The sequence below is a fragment of the Stenella coeruleoalba genome (assembly GCF_951394435.1).
Source record: "Stenella coeruleoalba genome assembly, chromosome: 4".
NCBI lineage: Eukaryota > Metazoa > Chordata > Mammalia > Artiodactyla > Delphinidae > Stenella > Stenella coeruleoalba.
The window spans coordinates 135,398,925-135,420,248 of record NC_137149.1 but is presented as its reverse complement, the minus strand read 5'-3'; the positions used below and the strand labels follow the sequence as shown (position 1 = coordinate 135,420,248).

At 35.5% G+C, this 21,324-nt stretch overlaps 1 long non-coding RNA gene across 2 annotated transcripts in view; it reads right to left on the bottom strand.

Annotated features, from left to right (window-relative positions):
• Positions 1-420: 420 nt before the first annotated feature.
• The window catches only part of LOC307185975, a 184,561-nt gene continuing 163,657 nt past the window's right edge, over positions 421-21,324 (bottom strand). For both annotated transcript variants that reach the window (XR_013828220.1, XR_013828221.1), the window contains exons 5-9: positions 15,884-15,971; positions 11,182-11,317; positions 9,352-9,510; positions 2,774-2,882; positions 421-687 (exon numbers count right to left, since the gene is read on the bottom strand). This is a non-coding gene — a long non-coding RNA (uncharacterized lncRNA). The remainder of the gene's footprint in view (positions 688-2,773; positions 2,883-9,351; positions 9,511-11,181; positions 11,318-15,883; positions 15,972-21,324) is intronic.

Here is a 21,324-nt window from a genome sequence, read left to right as displayed (position 1 = left end):
TGAATGAATTGAAATTAGTTTCAAATTGTAGGGTGAAATATTAAAGGAATATATTAGCAGCTGACTAAAAATAGCAGATTTTTCTCAAAAAAAGTAGAACTGTATTTCTAAAAATGTAAAGTTGTGATCTTTTTGAATTATTAATATGGTACCATTTTAATGATGGGCAGCACAAAGAACCCTCCTATCTTAAGGCATAAGGAAGCCAAAATACCTTGCTTTTTTCTGCTGTGATGTTTGCGTCCCTTCTCCTTTGTATACTCTTCCTAAACCAACCCCCTAAACACACACACACACACACACACACACACACACACACACACACACACCCACACACACACACACACACACACACACACACACACCCCCTCACTGACTAGTTCCCACCACTTGCTTTCTCAGCTTGAAAAGTGTATTTGAAAGCAACAGTCCCTTCTTTCAGGATCTGTGACTGCAGATGAGGCACAACTAAGAACAAGCCCTTATCTACATGCATTGATACCTTTGGCCTCAGGATCCATCTGTACATTTTTAATTCTCTGACAGAAGGAACGAAGTGTCCAGTGTGCACTGATTCTTCATGTCCACGTTTCTGCAGCAGTCCCTCTGACTACTGTCCTGATTCTCTGTGAGAAGCAGACATTCTGGGTGATATGGATCAGGCATACCATAGCCTGAAGACAGTCGCTAGAAATAAATGCAGAGAAGGCGGCAGTGAGATGCTAAAGGGCTCATGAGCCCCATCAGCGCTGAGGACCATTATGTTGCCCTAAGATTTCACAAGATATCATTATAGAGTAAGTACGAACCATAAAGTCTTATTGATCATCACATTGCTTTCTTGTGAGCCCTAATTATCTCCAATAAAAGTGCAGTCTGGCAATCGAATTCCCCAGAGAGATTGGGTGGTATTTTTGAATCTGAAGCTTCAAGGATACTTAATTGAAATATGATTTTCCTACCTTCTGTTTGTTCAGCTGTTACTGCTTATGTCTCATAAATTGAACATGACCAATCTTAATAAGTCCCTAGCTTTTTATTTTCCTGACCCTTTTTTCTGTCTCTGTGGCCTTCCATGATATATTCTTTCTTACAGAAGTATGAGTTGTGCAGAATTGCCTACAGTGTTCCCTGCAACCTCCTGCCACCGACTCCAATGCGGAACGATAAAACTGCAGTTTAAAATATAAATAATGTAAGACTGTGATCTTTCCATTATTCCAGAAACAAAATCATGTTAATCAGCACTTCTGAAGTCTGGGAACACTTAACACTAATCCAGGTATGAGACAAATAACATCAGTCTAGGAAAAAAGAATATTTTGTGTGTTTCAAATACAATTAGAGATTATTAAACTACAACAATATCCAAACCTTGAATGAGATGAAGGGTAAAAACGTATTTTGCAGTTAAGTTCATTTGAATTTATTACACTCTGTATAGAAGTTTATATTCTCAAAAAAGAGATGTATTTCAGAAGCTGACCTTGACAGCCATACCTACAAATCAATTCCTAGACAAAACAATCATCTTCACCTAATTCCAGTGAATCATTAACCTTCTTTTAAACTAACCTTCCTCTAGCTAGCACCTGTCAGAAGACTTGAGCTTGCAATTTACATTCCATCTCTACTGTCCTCTTTCTATTGATTTTTCCTGGGATATTCTTTACTCTCAATCCTTTATGACTATTTGTATAGTTGTTGGTCATTTTCAAAGTTTGTATATAGAAACACAGAAAGAACACTACAAATCAGTGGATGTTCGTGGGGTACCCCATAGCATGGTAGATTTGGGGATGCAAATATTAATTATATATGGTCCTTGCCCTTGAGAAACTCACAAGCTGATGCAAGAGCTACCAAAAATGTGATTTCAGTACATTGTGCCATACGCATTAATGGACACTCACAGGATTCTATGAAAGCACGGAAGAAAGGCCTCTAACTCAGCCTGAAGGACTAAGTTTAAAAAAAAAAAAAAAAAAGGTTTTCCTGAGGTCTGTTTTGAATAACAAATTCAGAATTAAGCATGTGGAAAACAAAATGGTATTTGTTTGTTCCAGGCAGAGAGAATAGCATAAGCAATGATCGGAGGGACAAGTAACATTACGCAGCTTGTAAGTAACTACAAGTAGCGAGAACAATTCTTAAAGCTTGGTCTCTGGACCTGCACAATCAACATCCTGAGAAATTGTTAGAAACACAAATTCTTAGGCCATATCTCACTCCTACTGAGTAGGTGTTAGCAATCTGTGTTTGAACAAGCCCCCTGGGAATTTCGACATGCACTAAAGTTTAAGAACCACAGGAGTAGAAATCAAGCATTATCTGAAATGGGGCTTAATTCTGTTTGTCACAAGGTGCCACTGAATGATTTTACCAATGGGTGTCACATAATTACATTTGAGGTTTCAAAGAGACAAATACGGTGGTAGCGCAAAATGATGTTATCATCTTCAGATTATTTTAGCCTTATTTTATTTTAAAGGTCCATTCCTCTGAATATGGCTCAAATGAATATTCAGCTTGAGCTCCATGGGAGGAAGCTATTGCTTAAATGCCATGAAATATTGCTGGCACTGCTTATATTTTTATGAGAAAAATATAAAGAACAAATGAGTATAAACTGAAACTTTGCCCAAATTGTTTATGTATTAACAATATAATTTAAAGAATTTAGCTGTAATTTAAAAACTATGTAGACTTTATTCAAACTAGTGAGGGAGAACTTGAGGCAGTGTTTTATACAGTTAATACAATATATTCTTACCAAGATTATTCTGAAGAATACAATTCCTGAAATGATTTTCTACATGATATAGTTTTTGTTTTCCAGCTGTTTATAATATCCAAATACGGTCAATCTTGATTGTTGGATTCTATAAATCAAAATAGTAAATCATAGCATGAAGCAGCAGTGGTAGACAAAAAGATTTTCTTTTACATCAAATTAAAGAACAAGGAATCTTTTTATTATATTCTTTACAGATAAAAGAATACATACTTAATATGAGAGGCTTTAGTTATTAAGTCAATTTTTAATCTTTTGTTAGTATTCCATGAAAAATTCTCCTCTCGTAAACTCCCCTCACACAGTTTATTTTTGACAATATCCTTCCCATTTATCCTAAATATAAATTCATCCTAGACTAATATTAATAAGATTTGGTCTCTATTAATCAGCATTTCAATACCAATAATTACTTAGCCAGCTCTTTCTGTCACGTAAATTTTTGCTGGTGTGTTAGAAATCAGGCACATTAGAAAATGCAAATGAGTAAAAACTGATATCAAGTTAGCTCTGCCAGTTTTTTGCATAATTTTATTTGCTTTTCCAAAAGTCAGTTTCAGAATCTTGCTCGCTACAAGTGACAAAACTGTTCGCATTTTGGTCCCTGCACTGAACCTATCCTTAACCTGGAGTCACAATTGGGACACCCTGCATGCCAATCTTAAGTCAGCTTAAACCATTCAAAGTGGATAATTTATGAAGCGACTTTTTCGTGAAATGGAATTTTCTACTTCAGTTTTTGGTTATTTAATATATACAAAGGCCAAATAACAACATTGGTTAAACACTCCCTGTAACTAAAGTATCAGTGAGCTTTCACAGAAATTTGAACTATGTTTCCAGTATTTCTCTGAAAAATGTATTATTCATATTTATACTTGCAATTACGCAACTCTGTTCATTATAATTCACAATAAGTTATATTTTAAAACTGTCTATAGAATCAATGAGAAAATTACAATGCAATATATTTTAAATGGCATAATGATTATAATAGTATAGAAATATCAGTAGAGTACAATATAAACATTATTTCATTTAATCCTCACAATCATACTGAGAACTAAGTATTATGCTATTTTATAAGTGAAATCACTGTGGTGCTAATAATTAAGTCAGCTTGTTCCAAGCCAAGACTTAAAACTCAGGTTTTCACATTCTGAGGCCAGTACTCACTTCATCCTGCCACAATTGAAAATGGTACAGTTCAAATGCTGTACTACTTTTCTGCTGTAAAGTTCAATTTCACAAAATTTTCTTCAACCAGATGTTTCCAACATATCAGTAACATGTTTGTAAAGTTTTTCCCTAGAAATGTCAGCATTGTACTGAAGTGATTGCCATTTATTAGAGAGCTCTACATTTGAGAGCACTTGTAAGCATGAAAGTCATTATTTGGAGAGCCTTCTGGTCCTACCCTTGCATCTAATATAGTTGCTGAAACACTGAAATACATTATGAGGACATATTCCTTAATTCTCGGTGTATATTAACTCCAACATCTGGGTTAAATACAATATGCGTGGAAGTCAACACATATATAAAAGAAGTAATCCATAATCTCTCATTCCAACTATATTTTGCTGTCCCTACTAACCAGTATCACAATCTCATCTTCAGATTATGACAATTTACACACACAGACACACACACACAATTTCTTACTCTCTTTCTAAATATATATGAATACACATATATACACACATACATATATCATTTATTTACTTAGTCCTAGAGCATATTTATTTCTGCTTAGAAAAAAAGAGCAGCAGAAGTTTTGTAGTCAGAGAACTCTGGGATAAATCCCAGACCCTGCCTTACAGGCTGGCAGAATAATTCCTGCTGAGTTAACAGGACTGAGCCTCAGTTTACTATTTATATAGCTAAGGTAATAATGCCAACCCACAGTGTTGTGAATGCTCAAAAAATATGTAATAACCTACTACAATGCCTATTAGATGTCAGGTAAACGACGTATGGTAGTCATAATAAAGCAGTGATTATTATTTTATCAAGAGTATCATAAGTAGATCATATTTTGACATCACTTTCCAGGATTAATTCCTTTGTTTCATTAACTGTTCCATTAATTCCTTGATGTGACCTTGTTTTGCCCTTGCCACATACCTTGCATATCACCTGCTCTTTTTCTAGTCATGCCCAGTGAAAAGCTGTCCAAATGTTCCAGTTCTCTAAACAAGCTCATTTGCAACGTGGGCTGCAGCAGGAGGAACAGAGCGATGGGGAGGAGACAAAGTGCAGATTGATACTTGCAGTGCCAACACCTCGGGGCATCCTAAGGAGTATTTCTACTGATTCGAAAATGTGCAGTTGGCATAGTAATACGAAAGGGCAGTGAGAGAGATTTATCAGAGTGAAAAAGGCCCACATTTAGCAGGTCAAGGTTTCCCAGTATGATTTCAAAGAAAGGTATAGAAGAAAAGAGATGTCCATGCTTATTTGCCATGTCTAGATAGGGACTTAACTCTTATATGGTACAGCCACTATAGCAGAACAGTAAACAGAAAATATGGCATCACTTAACAGAGGGTGTATCAGCGATATGTACCTTAGCTAAAGTTAAAGCAAAAAGTTCCAAAAGCAGAAGAGTCCTTGTCAATCACTCATAAGTCAGGAACGGGGTCAGGCCTGGCTTAGAACATGAGGAGGGGGGCACAGAAACAGTAATTAGCAACATGTTTGGCAGTAGCAAAGTTAAAAAAAATAACACTAAAAGTGATGGAGCTATGAAGAGTGTTTTCTTTTGAAAAGGGTCTGATGCTATAATAATGGGTCTGCAAGAAACATCCACCACATTCCCTGGACTACAGTACTGTTTTATCTCAGGGCAGAGTACTTGTGTAAAATGGGTGACTCTAGCTCAGCAGTTTTACGACTAGTCACTAGCCATAAAAGGCTATATAGGCTTTTATGACTAGTGACTATAGGCTAGTCACTAGTCACTAGCCTATATTAGCCATAGGTATACAAGGTACCAGTCAGAACAGACACGACTTATTTTCTTTGATATTGGGGGGGAAAAGGAGCAATATAATTTTCACAGAACATAAAGAAGATAGAAATTATCCAGAGAATATGAATTATTGTAGAAAGCGTTTCATATATGTTTGTTCTACATTTTGAACATTCCTTCTAACAGCTCATTCTGTTTTCCCTCAGTAACAAGTAATCATATCTGATGGCTAACTCAGAACATGTTACACAATCATTAGGACAGCATTTTCCACTGGGGTTACATCTCAGTGCACCCTTCTATATTGTGAGTGAAACTGGCACCTGGACAATTTCTTATAGTCTCAGGATTATAAGCAAACTAATTTACGCCTCCTATACCTGGGGAACAAACAAAACATTGTTTTTCTCTGCCCTCCAACCTGCCAGTGTCCTTCAGCACATTCGATGTAATTGTGATTCCTTTTTGTGGGCTGTTGTGACAATGTGACATTATCTGCACACCTGTGTCCTGCTTCTGTCCTGCTCCAGACCGTTTTTTTGAATAGGTATCACAACAATTGGTCAATAGGTCTTCTCTATTAATAACACTGCCTCATGCATCATCTCATTTGATCTATAAAGTAAATGTGTGATGTAGGCAGGGTGGATCTCTATATTCCCACTGGGGAGGGGTAAGGAAATACAGTTTTATAGAGCGTAGCTAGTTTGCTCAAGATAATACAGCTTGTAAGTGATGGAATTCAAACTAGGGCTTAGGTTTTCTGTTTCTACTCCAGCATCCTCTTTTATAGCTAATTACAATCCACAACTGTGTTAATTTTCACACAATATATAAAGTAAAAGTAAAACATTTTACTTAAATTTAAGGTCCTAGCTAGTTTGGAGGTTACACTAAAGCCATGGAAATTAGATTTGTAAAAATGCAGTGCTAATTGTTTGTTCAGTTAACACATGCAAAACGAGTTGGAGAAAACAGAAATTTTTAAATGTTAATTTTTTCAATAAATGCATGTTGTTTAGTAACTGGGGAATCATTAAAATGAGGTTAGAGTTCACAAAGTCTTATAAAATGAGAAAGAAAATGAAACAAAAGGAAGGAAAGAAAGAAAACAATATTCGTTGAGTATTTACTATGACTTGTACTTTCACTTAAAGTATTGCATCTAATAGAGTTACATTAAGAAAGGGTTCGTCTGCATGGAGAGGTAAGGGGGCATCACAGGCAGGTAAGTTACAATTGGCCTGGTGTAGATGGCTATGAATGTGACATGTGTGGACTTCATTCAGGAGATTGCTTCACTGAGATAGGGGATTCATGATAATAATTATTAGGAAACAAGATTGATTAATTAGTGTAGGCTGAACTTGCTCATACGTTTCTCAAAATTTAGAAAAAAAAGAGTTCTCCACCAGATAGGTATATGTTTTTTATATCTGCTCAGTGTTCATTCCTCCCTTCTTCTGCTATCAGCATATTAATTTAAGAGTGGAGGAAAGCCCTTATTTCACTCTCTATCCATGTGACCATATTCCCCTTTCTGCTCCAAGGATAGGGCATATTACCTAGACTTGGCCAGTGAGAACATTCCTTGGCCCAGAATTTCTTGAAGGAGAATTTCATGTTCCAAGTTATATACATGAGATTCAGTTCTGAGACTTCTCCTTAAACTGGTAAAAGCAATGGGTCTTCTTTCAGAGGTTGCTAAACTAAATAAATGCATGTTAGACATAGAATGTTAGACAGGAATTAATTTCTGAATATATTTGTTATGGTAAAATCATTGTTTAGAAAGAAGCCAAAACAGAAGAAAGCTGAAGCCAGAAATAAGAGGACATAGTTTCCTGATGACATGATTTGAGCACGTGGACTGAGTTATACCTGAAGTCAGATGCCCCAGACTCATCAGTTATGTGAGCTAATGAATCTTCAGCCCTCACTTTAAAGAAAAACAACACTGTTTCAATGTGTAACCAAAGGGCTCAGAATAATCTAAGTTCAGGCACTGTATTTTAAGTACCTGATGGAAAGTTTATGCAGGTTTTTAGTGGTTGAAGGAATTGATGAAAACGTTGTGGTGCTTCTTTTCTTGGTAGTTTGTAAAATGTATCAGAAGTAGATAACACGTTTAATATTATTGAAATGTTTTATACTTGACATAGTGAGGACCTGGACATTTGTAATTTTATTACATTTGTAATAAAATTGAATGATAAGGTTGAAACTGAATGTTTGGGAATGAACTGGCTATAAAGCTAAAGGAGAGAAATATATTAGACATCTATACAAGAGATTTGAAAGAGTAATATGCTGAAAGATAAGGGGTAACTATGAACTAGAATCACATCATTTTGGTAAGTACTATCTTTAAATTTCTTTAAGAATTATAAATGCCCTTAGCAAATTGTGTTTTGTCCACTGACTATAAATTTTTATGTCCTGGACTCAAGATATTTCATAATTTATTTGGCTTATGCATCAGATTCTTATACTATGTTACATTCAATCAGCACATAATATTTCAATTTTCCCCACTTTCATTCAGTACTAAAAGTGTCCAATTCCTGTGTTTTTTATTTTAATTTATGTTTTGCCTGGCTGGAGTTTTTCTTAGAGATCTGCTTCTAAGAAAGCTAAGTAGATCTGACTATGCTTTCACATTTTAGCGGCAACTTATTTTAGTACAGTTTTTCATCAACCCTCTTTCCTGAAAATGCCAGTAGTGCTCAATCACCTTCTGAATTTCGTGAAGCATAACAGAAGTTGGAGGCTGCTGTTTCTAGACAAATTTTTATTTCTGCATGGATGAACACAAATTTTTATTCTTGAAATTAGGCTGAAAACAGTGGAGCATCAGAAAGTTAAGAAAAGAAACTAGGTAGAATTTAGATCATGGAGAATCTTACTTGACGTGCCTAAGATATGGGAGTTTATCCTTTAGGTGATGGGGCATTATTCTTTTTCTTATTGTTACTACTATCATTAACTTTCTTATTATATCAGCATATTAGTTTTACTGGGGAAGTCTCCAATTTGGCATCTTGTCTTCATCAGTTAGCTATTGCCATATAGCAAACAACATTAATGGCCTTAAAACACACACACACACACACACACACACATTTATTAAGCTCATGAATCTGAAGATCAAGAATTTGGGTTGATCTCAGAAGTGTGATTGTTGTGGTGTGGTGTGATCTGGAATTGGCTAATCTTAGCTTTACTCATTCAACTATCTGCAGTCAGCAGGTAGTTTTGCAATGGCTAGGTAATTTATAGTGTCCTCAGGTGGGACCACAGAGATAACTGGGCCTTATTTCCAGGTGGCCTGTCATCATTCAGGAGGCTTGCTGGAGCTTGTTCACGTGGTGACAGGGTTCCAAGAGCAGCAATAGGGCAAGATACACTTTATAAACACTTTTCAAGTCTGTTTCCACCATCTTTGCTACTGTTCCCAGGGACCAAAGGAATTACAGGGCTAAGCCCAGAGGCAGGGTGCAAAAAAGCACTTCCAACAACCTGGACACCGGAAAGCATGAACAAATTGGGGATATGACTGTGTCTATCCACTGTACTTTCCTACCTGGACTCTGAAATCCTCGGACACCTGACTGCAGAATTCCTCCAGGCAGGGTAGGTATGGGTACCCAGTGCTCATTTAAGCAGTTCTGGGGCTCTGCTTCATCTCTGGTCTTAGAGAGTTCCTCTCCAAAAATTAATTTTTTAATCTTGACGCACATTGCTGGAAATAGAAGTTCTCATTATTATTTTTATTTGTATATTTGTAGAAACACTGAAACATTTAATATATCAGGAAGTTTAAACTGAATGAAAAATATTTGAACTCTTTATTCAATATATGCATACCAGTTTTATCGTTTATTTCAAATAAGTCTCTTTTGGTGAAGTTTAGAAATATTAGACTTACTGTCTTAGAACTTCATTATATATGTTGATTGTTCACACTGAGGAACAGAAAGGAGAAATTATGATGGGATATAATAATAAAAGTAATAACCATTTCAGCCTGATTCCTATATGCCCCACATGCTACTCAGCCCCTAACAGGAATCATCTTCCTTCATCAGGAGACTAAATAAGACATAGCTTGCACAAAATGCTATGTTTTGTAGTACAAATAAATATTTATTAAAACATGTAATTTAACTATATATTAACATTTCATTAACAATAAAATATATACTTAATTATACTCTCAAAGTTTCTGTTGCTTACATTATTGGTTCTAAAGGTTCAGTTGTTCAATAATAAAACGTTTTTCTTAAAAAAACTTTAGATGCGCAAGATCGAATTTAACTTACAGACGACAATATTATTTTTAAAATACATACGTTACATTCTACCTATTTTTAAAAACAGTTGCCTATTTTAAATTGCCTGTCCTGGTAACTTTATGAATTTTTTTTGTACACCCACCCAGGAGTTCTTCTTGCCTTTCCCCACCCTGGTAGGTGTTTCTCAAACCTGACTTAATAGTTTTTTATAACTAAATGATTTCTGTTGAAATGACTTATTTTAAAAAGAAACCCGTACAAAATTCAAGTTCGTTTTTCAGTTGCCTTAGAACCTTCTGAAAAGAAAATCAGCCTAATGAGTATGAATTAGTAGGAGAGGTTTCAGGATGGCTGCACTAGCCTACAATGTAGGGACCTGGCACTGGCTCCCCCAGCACTTGCTCTCGGGGGAGATACCTGTTCCCTCTTCATTAGCTTTTGCCTGGAGTACCTCAGGCACTTTTTACATTCAGTCTTTCTCTTTCTTTTTCCCTTGTGTTCCTAACAATTTGCTGTGGGTATTTTCAGCACAACATACAACTGCTGCCGATGATACTTAGAACCATTCACCCACTTTCTCCCTGCCATGCACCGCGAATGAACTGTTCAGAGTCAGGGTGTGCAATGGAAAACTTTCCCAGGAGGCTGCAACCGGAAGAATGATGACACAGGGAAAAGCCCTGGGAGCTGAGCACAAGCAAAAAGTGATTAGCCCAGCATGTGTCTGTCAGACCTCAGGGAAGAAAATGTTTCTTCACTCTCCACTGGCTCTGCTGCCTTGGACCGGGTGGTTGCTGGGTATACCGCATGTCCAGCGTGGGTCCAGACGTCCCGAAAGCACGCCTTCTTAATTAGTTATAGGTGACTGACTCAGACGAGCTCAGAGGTTAGATCAAGCCTCCTGCTTCACATTTCGTTTTTTGTGTTGGAGACAGAATAGATTATAACCTTTGAATGGGAATTTCTCAGGGCCTCTGCGAATACCAAGAGCCTCTTGAATTTGCTCTTGTCAGCCAAATTGGAAATTAATTAACTTAATTAGCAATAAGAGTTTAAGGGATGTCTGCATTTAAAGATTATGGGATGATTTTGTTTCATAATATGTGTTAAACACTTACTGTGACCACAGCAACAAAATACTGGTGGCGAGACTTCAAAGCAAATAGAAGATAAATTTCCTCTCTTCAAGGTACGTTAGTCTATGTAGACAGTCTTCAAGGAGCGATTTCAGCTGAAGAGGTAGAAAACACAGACCTGAGAGGAAGAAGCAAGGCTTTTACAACTGCAAAAACAGTGAGGTGAGAACGCAGCAAAACATCACAACTTCATGAGCTACCCACTTGTGTGTGTGTGTGTGTGTGTGTGTGTGTGTGTATTTGGGTTAGATTATATTTTATGAATAAGTTGCTTTTTAGTTCACTATTGAATAGTTTCTGTTTATTAGAAAAGGGAACATAAAATTCATGAAGATAATAACTCTAGAAAAAGTAATTTCTTTCACAATTTTGTTCTGACAAGTATTTGAAAACTTAGAAATTTTCCCTAATGATCTGCTTGCTTCTCCTCGTTCTATCCATTTTCTTTAATAATATCACTGATAACAGGTGGTCTAAACCAGGAACCTTATGATTATATTTGATTTCTCCTTCACCCTTATATTCTGTATCAGCCAGAAACCATGTGATCATTCTAGGCAGATCCGTACCTCCAAACGCCTCTAGCAACTGCCTCCTCCTCTCCATCTCCAGTGTTTTATTTCCAGCCTCTTCCTGTGTGACAGAACAATTGGAATGGCCTTCCTGCATTCGACCCTTTGCTGTTGCGGTCATATTCTACTTTACTACGACTATGATCTTTAAAAAACATCCTGGTGAATTTCTATCGCTTGTAGAAAAAAGTCTACACTTTAGTCATGGTATATGAGGAATGATGGAAACTTAGCATTTATACTGTACTATGTATACTCAGTACTATGAGAATACTCTGAGGGAGATAATTTTGTACAATTTATTCAACATTAGAAAAACTACTTTGCCAAAAGCACACAGTAAACAAGAGAAGAGCTGATATTTGTTTAGCTCCGTCTGCCTGATGGCAAAGCAAGGCTCTGGCCTACCTTTCCTGCCTCATACCAATCACCACCCACCATAGGCCCTCCACTCCTATCGCACTGGAATCTTGCTGCCTCTCTTTCTGGATGGCCCACATGTCCTGTTAATGTGTCTCATCCCTACCCATCTTTCAAAAATGAAATCAAGTGTATCTTCATTTCCTCAGTTTCCCCTGAAACTCTCCCCCAAGAAAAAGTATCTATGCATTTGCATTCCCATAACATTTCATATATCACTATATTGAGCAATTTTCAGATTATGTCATAGTTATTTGGTTATTTATTCATCTCATCCTTTAGACTGTATGTCCTTTGAGACCTCGGACCATAGGTGACTCTTTTCTAATATCCAGGCACCTAATATAATTCATATTTCATAGTAGGACTTCAATAAATATATGCTGAATTAAACTGATTACAAAGAATTGTAGTGATCACATTAAAAATGCCTTATGTAAGAAGACTGAGAAAGGCACTTCCTGTGAATTGCATGAAGTAATTGCATTTCTTTTTAAAGTGTAGAGTCCTCAGTACTTAGCAAATACATATCTAAATATATTTATTATTATCTGTGTACAGATACACAAATGTCTCTACATTACATATGCACATGCATATGTTAAAATACATTTGAACATACATAACATAGTTGTGCATATAATACATAACTTTTTATTCAGTTAATTATCAAAAAGACTATAGTTAACTTGAACAATTGCTTTCCTTACATCCAATCCTTAACCTATGAAATTAATTTTTAGAGTCAGTCCAAAGAAACTGACAATAATCCATTGATGTGATTCACTTTGTTAGGGGAAAAAAATCCAAAGCTTCAAAATAAGTTTTTAAAAATCTTACATGCATGATGAAGTTTGACTAAGAAATACAATTTTGTTTGACCTATTTACTATTGATTAGGGCCTATATTCTACAAAGTTATGTATTAATTTATAAATAATTAATATGTAGTAAATAATTTCCATTTATTAAAAATTCAAATAAGTTTTATCCACCTGAAGAGATCAATCCAAATCTTACAGTTTTATTACCCTGTAATACTGACCTGTTCCATCTGGCAAATTTGTTCCAGAATCCTTTTTTTCCCACAGATTTTGTATGAGTCTCCCCTATCCCCTTCTGAATTGTGCTATTTAGCTTATTAATAAGTGAAAAGATGATTAACATTATTAATCATCAGGGAAATGCAAATCAAAACCACAATGAGGTATCACCTCACACCTGTTAAGAGTAGCTTGTATCAAAAAGACAAGCAAGGGCTTCCCTGGTGGCGCAGTGGTTGACAGTCCGCCTGCCGATGCAGGGGACACGGGTTCGTGCCCCAGTGCGGGAAGATCCCACATGCCACGGAGCGGCTGGGCCCGTGAGCCATGGCCACTGAGCCTGCGTGTCCAGAGCCTGTGCTCTGCAACGGGAGAAGCTACAGCAGTGAGAGGCCCACGTACCGCCAAAAAAAAAAAAAAAAAAAAGAGCAATAAATGTTGGTGAGGATGTGGAGAGAAAGGAACCTTTGTGCACTGCTGGTGGGATTGTGAACTGGTACAGCCACTATGGAAAACAGCGTGGAGGTGCCTCAAAAAGTTAAAAATGGAACTACCATATGATCCAGCAATTCCAGTTCTGGGTATTTATCCAAAGAAGTCAAAAACACAAATTCAAATAGATATATTTACCCCATATTCATTGCACATCATTTACAATAGCCAACACACAGAAGCAACCGAAGTGTCCATTGACAGACAAATGGACAAAGAAGATGTGGTACATACATACATAATGGAGTATTGCTCAGCCAAAAAGAATGAAATCTTGCCATTTGCCAACAGGGATGGACTTGGAGGGCTTTATCCTAAGTGAAATAAGTCAAAAGGAGAAAGACAAAAGCGGTATGATTTCACTTATATGTAGAATCTAAAAAAAACTTATAAGTACAGAGATCCAGTTGGTAGTTGCCAGCGGTGGGGATTTTGGTGTGGATGAAATGGGTGAAGGGGGTCAAAAGGTACAAAAAATGAGTGTGGTAGCCAGAATAATGATCCCCTCAAAACACTCACACCCTAATCCGTGTAACTCCTGAATGTTACTTTACAGGGCAAAAGGAATTTTGCCACTGCTTTTAAAGTTATGGAATTTGTGAAGAGGAGGTTATCCTGGATTATCCGGGTAAGCCCAAGCATATGAGTCCTTAAAAGCAGAGAACTGTTCCTGGCTGTGGTCAGAAAGACAGACTTGACCACAGGATGTGGCAGAAAATACTGCAGCAGGAAGCACTCAATGCCCTACCTGTTCTGAGTGAAAACCAGAGGACTCGTGATGCTAAGGGTAGCCCGCACGTTACAGCCAACAACAACAAACAAAGAGTCCTGCAGCCACAGAAACTGAATTCTGCCAACAACACAAATAAGCAGGAAACACACTCTCCTCCAGAGCCTCCAAAAAGGAACACAGCTGTGCTGGCTTCATGATTATACCCAGTGAGACTCATGATGGACTTCTGTCCCACAGAACTGTGTAATAATTAATTTGCACCCCTTTAAGCCACTAAATTCATGGTAATCTGTCAAAGCAGCAAGAGACAACTAATACAATGGGTTTTTAAATCTTTGCTGTTCAATCTGTATTTGTGCAAGTCATATTTTTAACTTTTTGAAAGTTATACTTTGACAATTATGATGTCTCCTTGAGTGTCCATGTCTACTTTGAAATTGACTTAAGTGAGCCTCTGAATTATGGATTGAGAAATACTATTTGTCTCCTCCTTTATCTGGCTTAGAAATGAATGATTTTCACTGTGGTGACCTAAATGGGAAGGAAATCCAAAAAAGAGGAGATATATGTATATGAATAGCTGATTCATTTTGATGTACAATAGAAACTAACACAACATTGTAAAGCAACTATACTCCGATAAAAATGAATTAAAAAATAAAGGAATTATATGGATAGCCCTAAAAAAAAAAAAAAAAGAATGATCTTCTCCAAGAACATCCTTCTGTTTAAGGCAAAGATCCCGTTTTGAGGGTCTTCCAAAAAGGGATTTATTCCTGAGAATTGGCTGGTGTGGAGTGTCCCTTAGAACCTATAAAATATCTCTTAGTTGAGCATCACCATTTTATATGCATTGAGAAAAAGAAAGAAAATCCCTTTGTTAGAGCCTTTAGTCTGATAAGACAATAGATCCATTAAATACAAAAAAAAAAAAAAAAGTTTCTAAGCTAGGAGAAATTTGAGAAATTGCCAAAGATCCATTTACAAAATAAATTGAAGAATGCCATTTCTGAGACAGAAGGATGGCGACAACTTTGGGAGATGCTAGAAGTGTTGATAGGATTCTAAAAGGCAGTGGGCATGATCTTATCTGACTTCCTCCTCCGCTCTATGGGGAAGAATTTTACTGTCTCACATAAGTAACAGGATACAAGTTATGGAGGATAAGAATTCTTTGTGTCTTATTTTAATTGGCTGAAAAAAGAGTCATGGATATTAGCCAATGTATATAAAAACTGCTGATTAAAGTCATAATTTCAACCAGCTTTTGATCCTTAAGATGGAAAAATACCCTTAAAATATTTGGATAACTCATCAAAAGTAGGCAGCTAGTTACACTGTTCACTCTTCTTATGAGCTAAATCTTTAATAAGGAATTCATTTCACCTTAAAGAATTATCTAGAAACAAAATATAAATGCTTACCCTTTTTTCTTGTATATCCTTGGGGAAAATGTCTTTTATCCAAAATGCCATTTTCCAAAAATGCCTTTTATCAAGTGTTTCCATTTTCCTACGGGCAGAAAGAACGTAAACACACACGCCATAAACACACACTTATATTAATCTATACCACACCACCGTGTACCAGAAACAATGCAATCTACATTAATGAAAATATAGATCACTTACACATTTGAACAATTATATAAGAGCCTTCTTAGTGAATAAATGTATAAAAGCATGATTATATAAAGGTATTCTATCTAATGTCATGTCATAGTTTGGAAATTAATGAAACTTATGAATTGTTTGAGCATTACTTCATATGCTGCCTAGGAAGTTCTTTCAATCTAAGGCATTTGGAAAAAGGAATTCATCATTCAGTGAAAAAAAATAGAAAGGGAAAGTTACTTAATTTTAACTAACACAATATGAAAAATTTTATAAAGAGAACTTAACATCAAGATTTGTACTTAAAAAAAAATTGTACCATGATTTATTCTAGTGAGTTTGGAATTAAAGTGTAAATTATTGTTCTTCAGCAAATACTGTCAATGAAGCAGATTTGTATTTCCATTTTCCATAACTCTGACTATATTCACATGGAATGCTGATCTTTGTATTCATTCTGCCAAAGTAAAAGTTGATCATATTCTAAAGGGAAAAATTATATAGTATCATTTTCTGAGATTTATACATTTCAAACAATTGAGGTTTCCTAAGACTTCAAAACTTTGGCTCTGAGTTAATGGTATGTTTCTTTAAAACACTGCCTTGTCTGTGGTTTGGTTTCATTTCTATAACTTAGAGGTAATAAAGTTTCTTAGATTAGTCCATAGGGGGAAAAACCCGATTTAATCTGATTGTTAAGTTCAGACAGTTATATCCTCTCTTCCCCATATTCCTGCCAATCTATTATCCCTAACAGAAAAATCCCTATTTTCCTCTGTCTCAGAGTATACTGATAATTTAGAGGCATTAAGGAGAGATACAGAGAGAATAAGAGCTAGAGTGAGAACAAGAGAGCCTATGCATGACAGAGCATTAGTAGCTCTGAACTTCAGAATTCCTTTCTTGGGTTCAAAGACAGAAGAAATAACTTTTACTGACTAGCTCTAAAATAACAATTGAGAATGTAACATTCACATAAATGTGATTGAAAAATTAGCACTGGAAAAAAATTTACTCTGTAGGACATAGGACAGAAGAATGAAATTATTTTTAAATTAATAAACTTAAAGAATAAAATACTTCTGGGAAACACTTTTTCTGTATAGAAAGCCTTTAAATTATATACCCTAGGCAGGCAGACAACATTATGTGAAACTCAATTGATGCTAGCAAATGACTGGATATCATTTAATTCTTTATATCATAATCCTAAGAAAGGACAGATTCATGTTTTCTTCTGTTTAATAATTGCTTTGGTCTGAGTTCATTTATAGCATCATTTACCAAACATACACACATTAAAAAATAATTATTAGTTCTCAAGAGAATTTGTCAATAGATTGTATATTGTGCCGTTAATTGCAGGTATATTTCTCATGACGTTATGAAGATGCCTCCATGCAATTAGTCAAGCACAAATCTACTGATATATATGAGGTAACAGAATTGGTATGTCAGCATTTTGGATTTAATTGAAAAGCTTCAGATTGCTGTTACCTCTGTGCTAAGTAACATACATTATTCCTTAGATTGCAGACAAGCATAAGTCTAATTATTTTATTTTGGGGCATGCACTGTAAAAGAACTCTTACTTGAATAATAGAAATAGAGAAAATGTTTCTCTGTGTTTTATCACCCTTTCCTGACCTGTTTGAAAATCATTTACTTCCTAGAAAGTAAAACAAAGAATCAATGGATTTGGGCACAAAGTATACCTGAAGCACTGTTACTGAGGTGTTCCGTTTTGTTTCCCAAAAGGAAACTTTCTGATTTAACGAACAAATTTTCCATTGAAGAAAATGCTGCAAATTTAAAAAATGTGTACATGCCTGCAACATGACTGGGCTAAAAGATTTCCAGTAGGTAAAAAAAGTCTGAATTTGGTTCTGCCAACGTTTGTCTTTTAGGAGAGAGATCTATAGCTAGAAAGGTTGAAGAGCCAAGAATGAGTAATAAAAATAGGTCACATATACTGAACACTTACATTAGCTTTTCATCACCATGAAACGCCTAGGGGGTAGGGTCCTTCCCAACATTTTATTGATAAGCAAACTGAAGTGGAGCCAGGGAGAGTAACTCGCCCAGGATTACAGAATAAATAGGTGGAAGGGACAAGGCAGACCTGTCCTGCTCCATCTTTTACATTGGACTACCACACTAAATGACTATCACCAAATTCAAATGTATTGGCTCTGAAATTGCCACGCTCATGGAAATGATTGTGTTTACATGGATTTTTTTATTAGGTACGACTTGGAAAGATGGAGTGGAAGAAATACAAATTCTAGAAGATGAGATTTGGGGATAAGTTTTGGATTTTACTTATTTGTGGTATTTTAATTACCCACAGGAAAATAGTGCCATTGTTTCTAATAAATCAGTGCCATGGTTAGCAAGGTTTTTTAAGGTTCCATTTCTCTTACATAAAATCCCTGCCAAAATAAAAGTAGTAAAGTCAGTCCTATGTTTTTAATGTAATCAGAGTTTCAATTATATTTCGCTTAAAATTGCATATCTATAACAATCACTCAACTTTCTCTGCCACCTAATGATTAAATACATTCAAGTGAATTGAGAATGAGAAGTACTGCATGTAGGTGGGAAGGTTGATGTTATGAAATACATGCCATCAAAATACTCATAATCAAGTAAAGGAAATACAACATGTCTTAACATCTATTGCAGAAGGTAGAATATGAGGAATGCTGTGTCAGGCACATGAAGTGAAGAGATGGCTCAGAAGAGGTCAGTGGAAGCTACAGAGAAGAGACAACTTTTGCACTGGGCCTAGGAAGCAGGCAGACAATATCTGGACAGAAAACAGAGTAGGCAGGAAAGAGAAACAGGGCATTCCAGAAAGAAAGAAGTCCTGAGAAAAAGCACAGTAGTAGTGAAAAATATGGCCTATTTTATAGAATTTAATGTAATTCTTTTGAAGAATATGAATGGAAGTGGGACCATATTTTGGAGGTCTTTGAATATCTTATTAAGGAATTTGGATTTAATCACTGCCTTTGAAAGATATTCAGCAAACAGCTGATAAATTCTCTCATGTTCCCAGCTGGAATCAGTCTGTAATGTAACCTAAAATGATAGTTAGATTTCTTCAATTTTATATTAGAGTTGTGTTAAAAATCACAAGAGACCTGTAACATTAGGTGAGACTATTTCCTTGTCAGGGATCCATAGATGTTTAGGCTGCAGTTATGCAGTGGCCTTTGGTCTCAAGAGACAAACTCTAGCCATCAGAAAGTAATACTTTCCTTTGGTAAAAAGTTAAATTAATCTGTTTTTTCCATGCAAATACTAATAACACAGACAGTTGTAGGCATCTCTCAAACCAATTATTTTCCCCCAAATATGGTTCATTTAAATAACTGCTATAATAAAAGACACAAGCAGTTTTTGCCAATTATTCTGTAGTTTAAAATGTCGATAAATATTAGTGACTCTGCTAGACTGTACTAAAAATATGGGAAATAAACTGTCCCTATGCTAAGTATTCTTTATGTGATGAAACAATGTGCATTTCATTATGATGTTTATGAGAAAAAGATAAACATGTTTATAATATAATTAGTGAAAAAAAGTTTTGTTGATGGCATGTCTACTAAGATACATACAAATGTAAAGAAAATCTTGAAGGACTTCTGTTAGCCTTAACATTCTGTTAGCCTTAACATTCTGTCTTGAATTGTTGGAGTTTAATATTGTTTACATTTTCAATGCTACTTTTGTAACCTAAAGACATGGATCCAACTGATTCCAAAAGAGCTTTCAGTATATTCTCAATAAAATGGTATTGCAGCATTTTGAAGAAAATCATAGATATGTCCTTTAGTCCATCCTAAATTCCAAGTTCACTGGAAAACAGACTTATATGCAAGTATTATATATTTAAGACTTTGTCCCTGTTCCCTTTACCATTTAAGTGATGAAAGGTGTTCTCTCATATTAATCTTAAAGTAATAGGCCTCTACATCCTTTGTCATTGAACCAAGGCACAGATACACAAGTCACTACGTACTACCCTGATGTAGTGTAAATGTAAATAGGGTTTATTGAGTTAAAACTTTTGAGAAGAGAAGTATCAGAGCACATGGAATTCATGAGCTCTCCTGCTGGAGAAAACTTAGACCAGCTATGGCTGGACTGGAGGGAAAGAGATCCTAGTGAGGGTGCTTCCTATTAAAAGAAATAGCAGGCAGAGAATATCAAGACAAAGGTGCAACAAGAATTTTCTTTCCAAGGAAAAAGTCTTGATAAAAAGGATGTGTCTCCAGAGCTGAGTCTGTTATGAGCCAGTTTTTCCATGAGCTGCCCTAGACCTACTGAAGGGCTTCCTGTCTTCTTGCTTATCATCAAAAGTGGAGGAATGGGGCCTCCAAGGTTACTGAATTTGTCTCTTGTCATCTGTGTAATATAGTTTGGTCAAATCCCATATCAACATAGTTGAGCAATTAAGTAATTAGTACAGTTAACGGATGTAATGTCTGATAGTTTAAATAAGAAAGGCATAGACCAACAATAATTTAGTAGTAAGCTGAAACTGGGATGTGGTTGAGAGTAGGTGGTATATAAATAGTGTTATCTGTCATTTCTAGCTTGAACAAGCTTATAGTTTCACTATAGTTTGAGACATAAAATATACCCACATAAAAACATTTCAATGATCGTGATACTCCAAAAATCTAAAATGAGTCGTACAAATAATTAGTATATATTTGTTACTTTAGCAATTTTATGGTGCAGTTGTATAACAAAATACTTTCTAGTTGAATAAAATTATAAAAATTAATTTTTCATGATTTTAGAACAGTTAAAGTATATTAAATATCTTTTGAAACTTGTTTTTTAACTTTTCACATTTTGCTGTGTTCAATTCAAATTTAAAACGAAGATAAATTAACATCTGGGAGTATGAGACATAAATTTTTCTTTTCCAACACATAATCAAAATTTTAATTGTTTTATTCAGTAATTAGCTTTCCAATTACTATTTCTATTTTTATTTTTCAGAATGCAGCATATGCCCACCTTGTAAGCAACTGCTGACATTTAAATTTTTAAAATTGTGGTACATTATTAATAATTAGTCACTCTTGTAGCTATTGCCCTTCTACTTGTAGGTTCTGATCACTGACATGATATTATAAACATAGAATACAAAGGGCTATTTGAAATAATCCCAAAATGAACCATAATAATTCAGCAAGTTAAATTTTTATGCACTTTAGTATTGTCAGAGATCT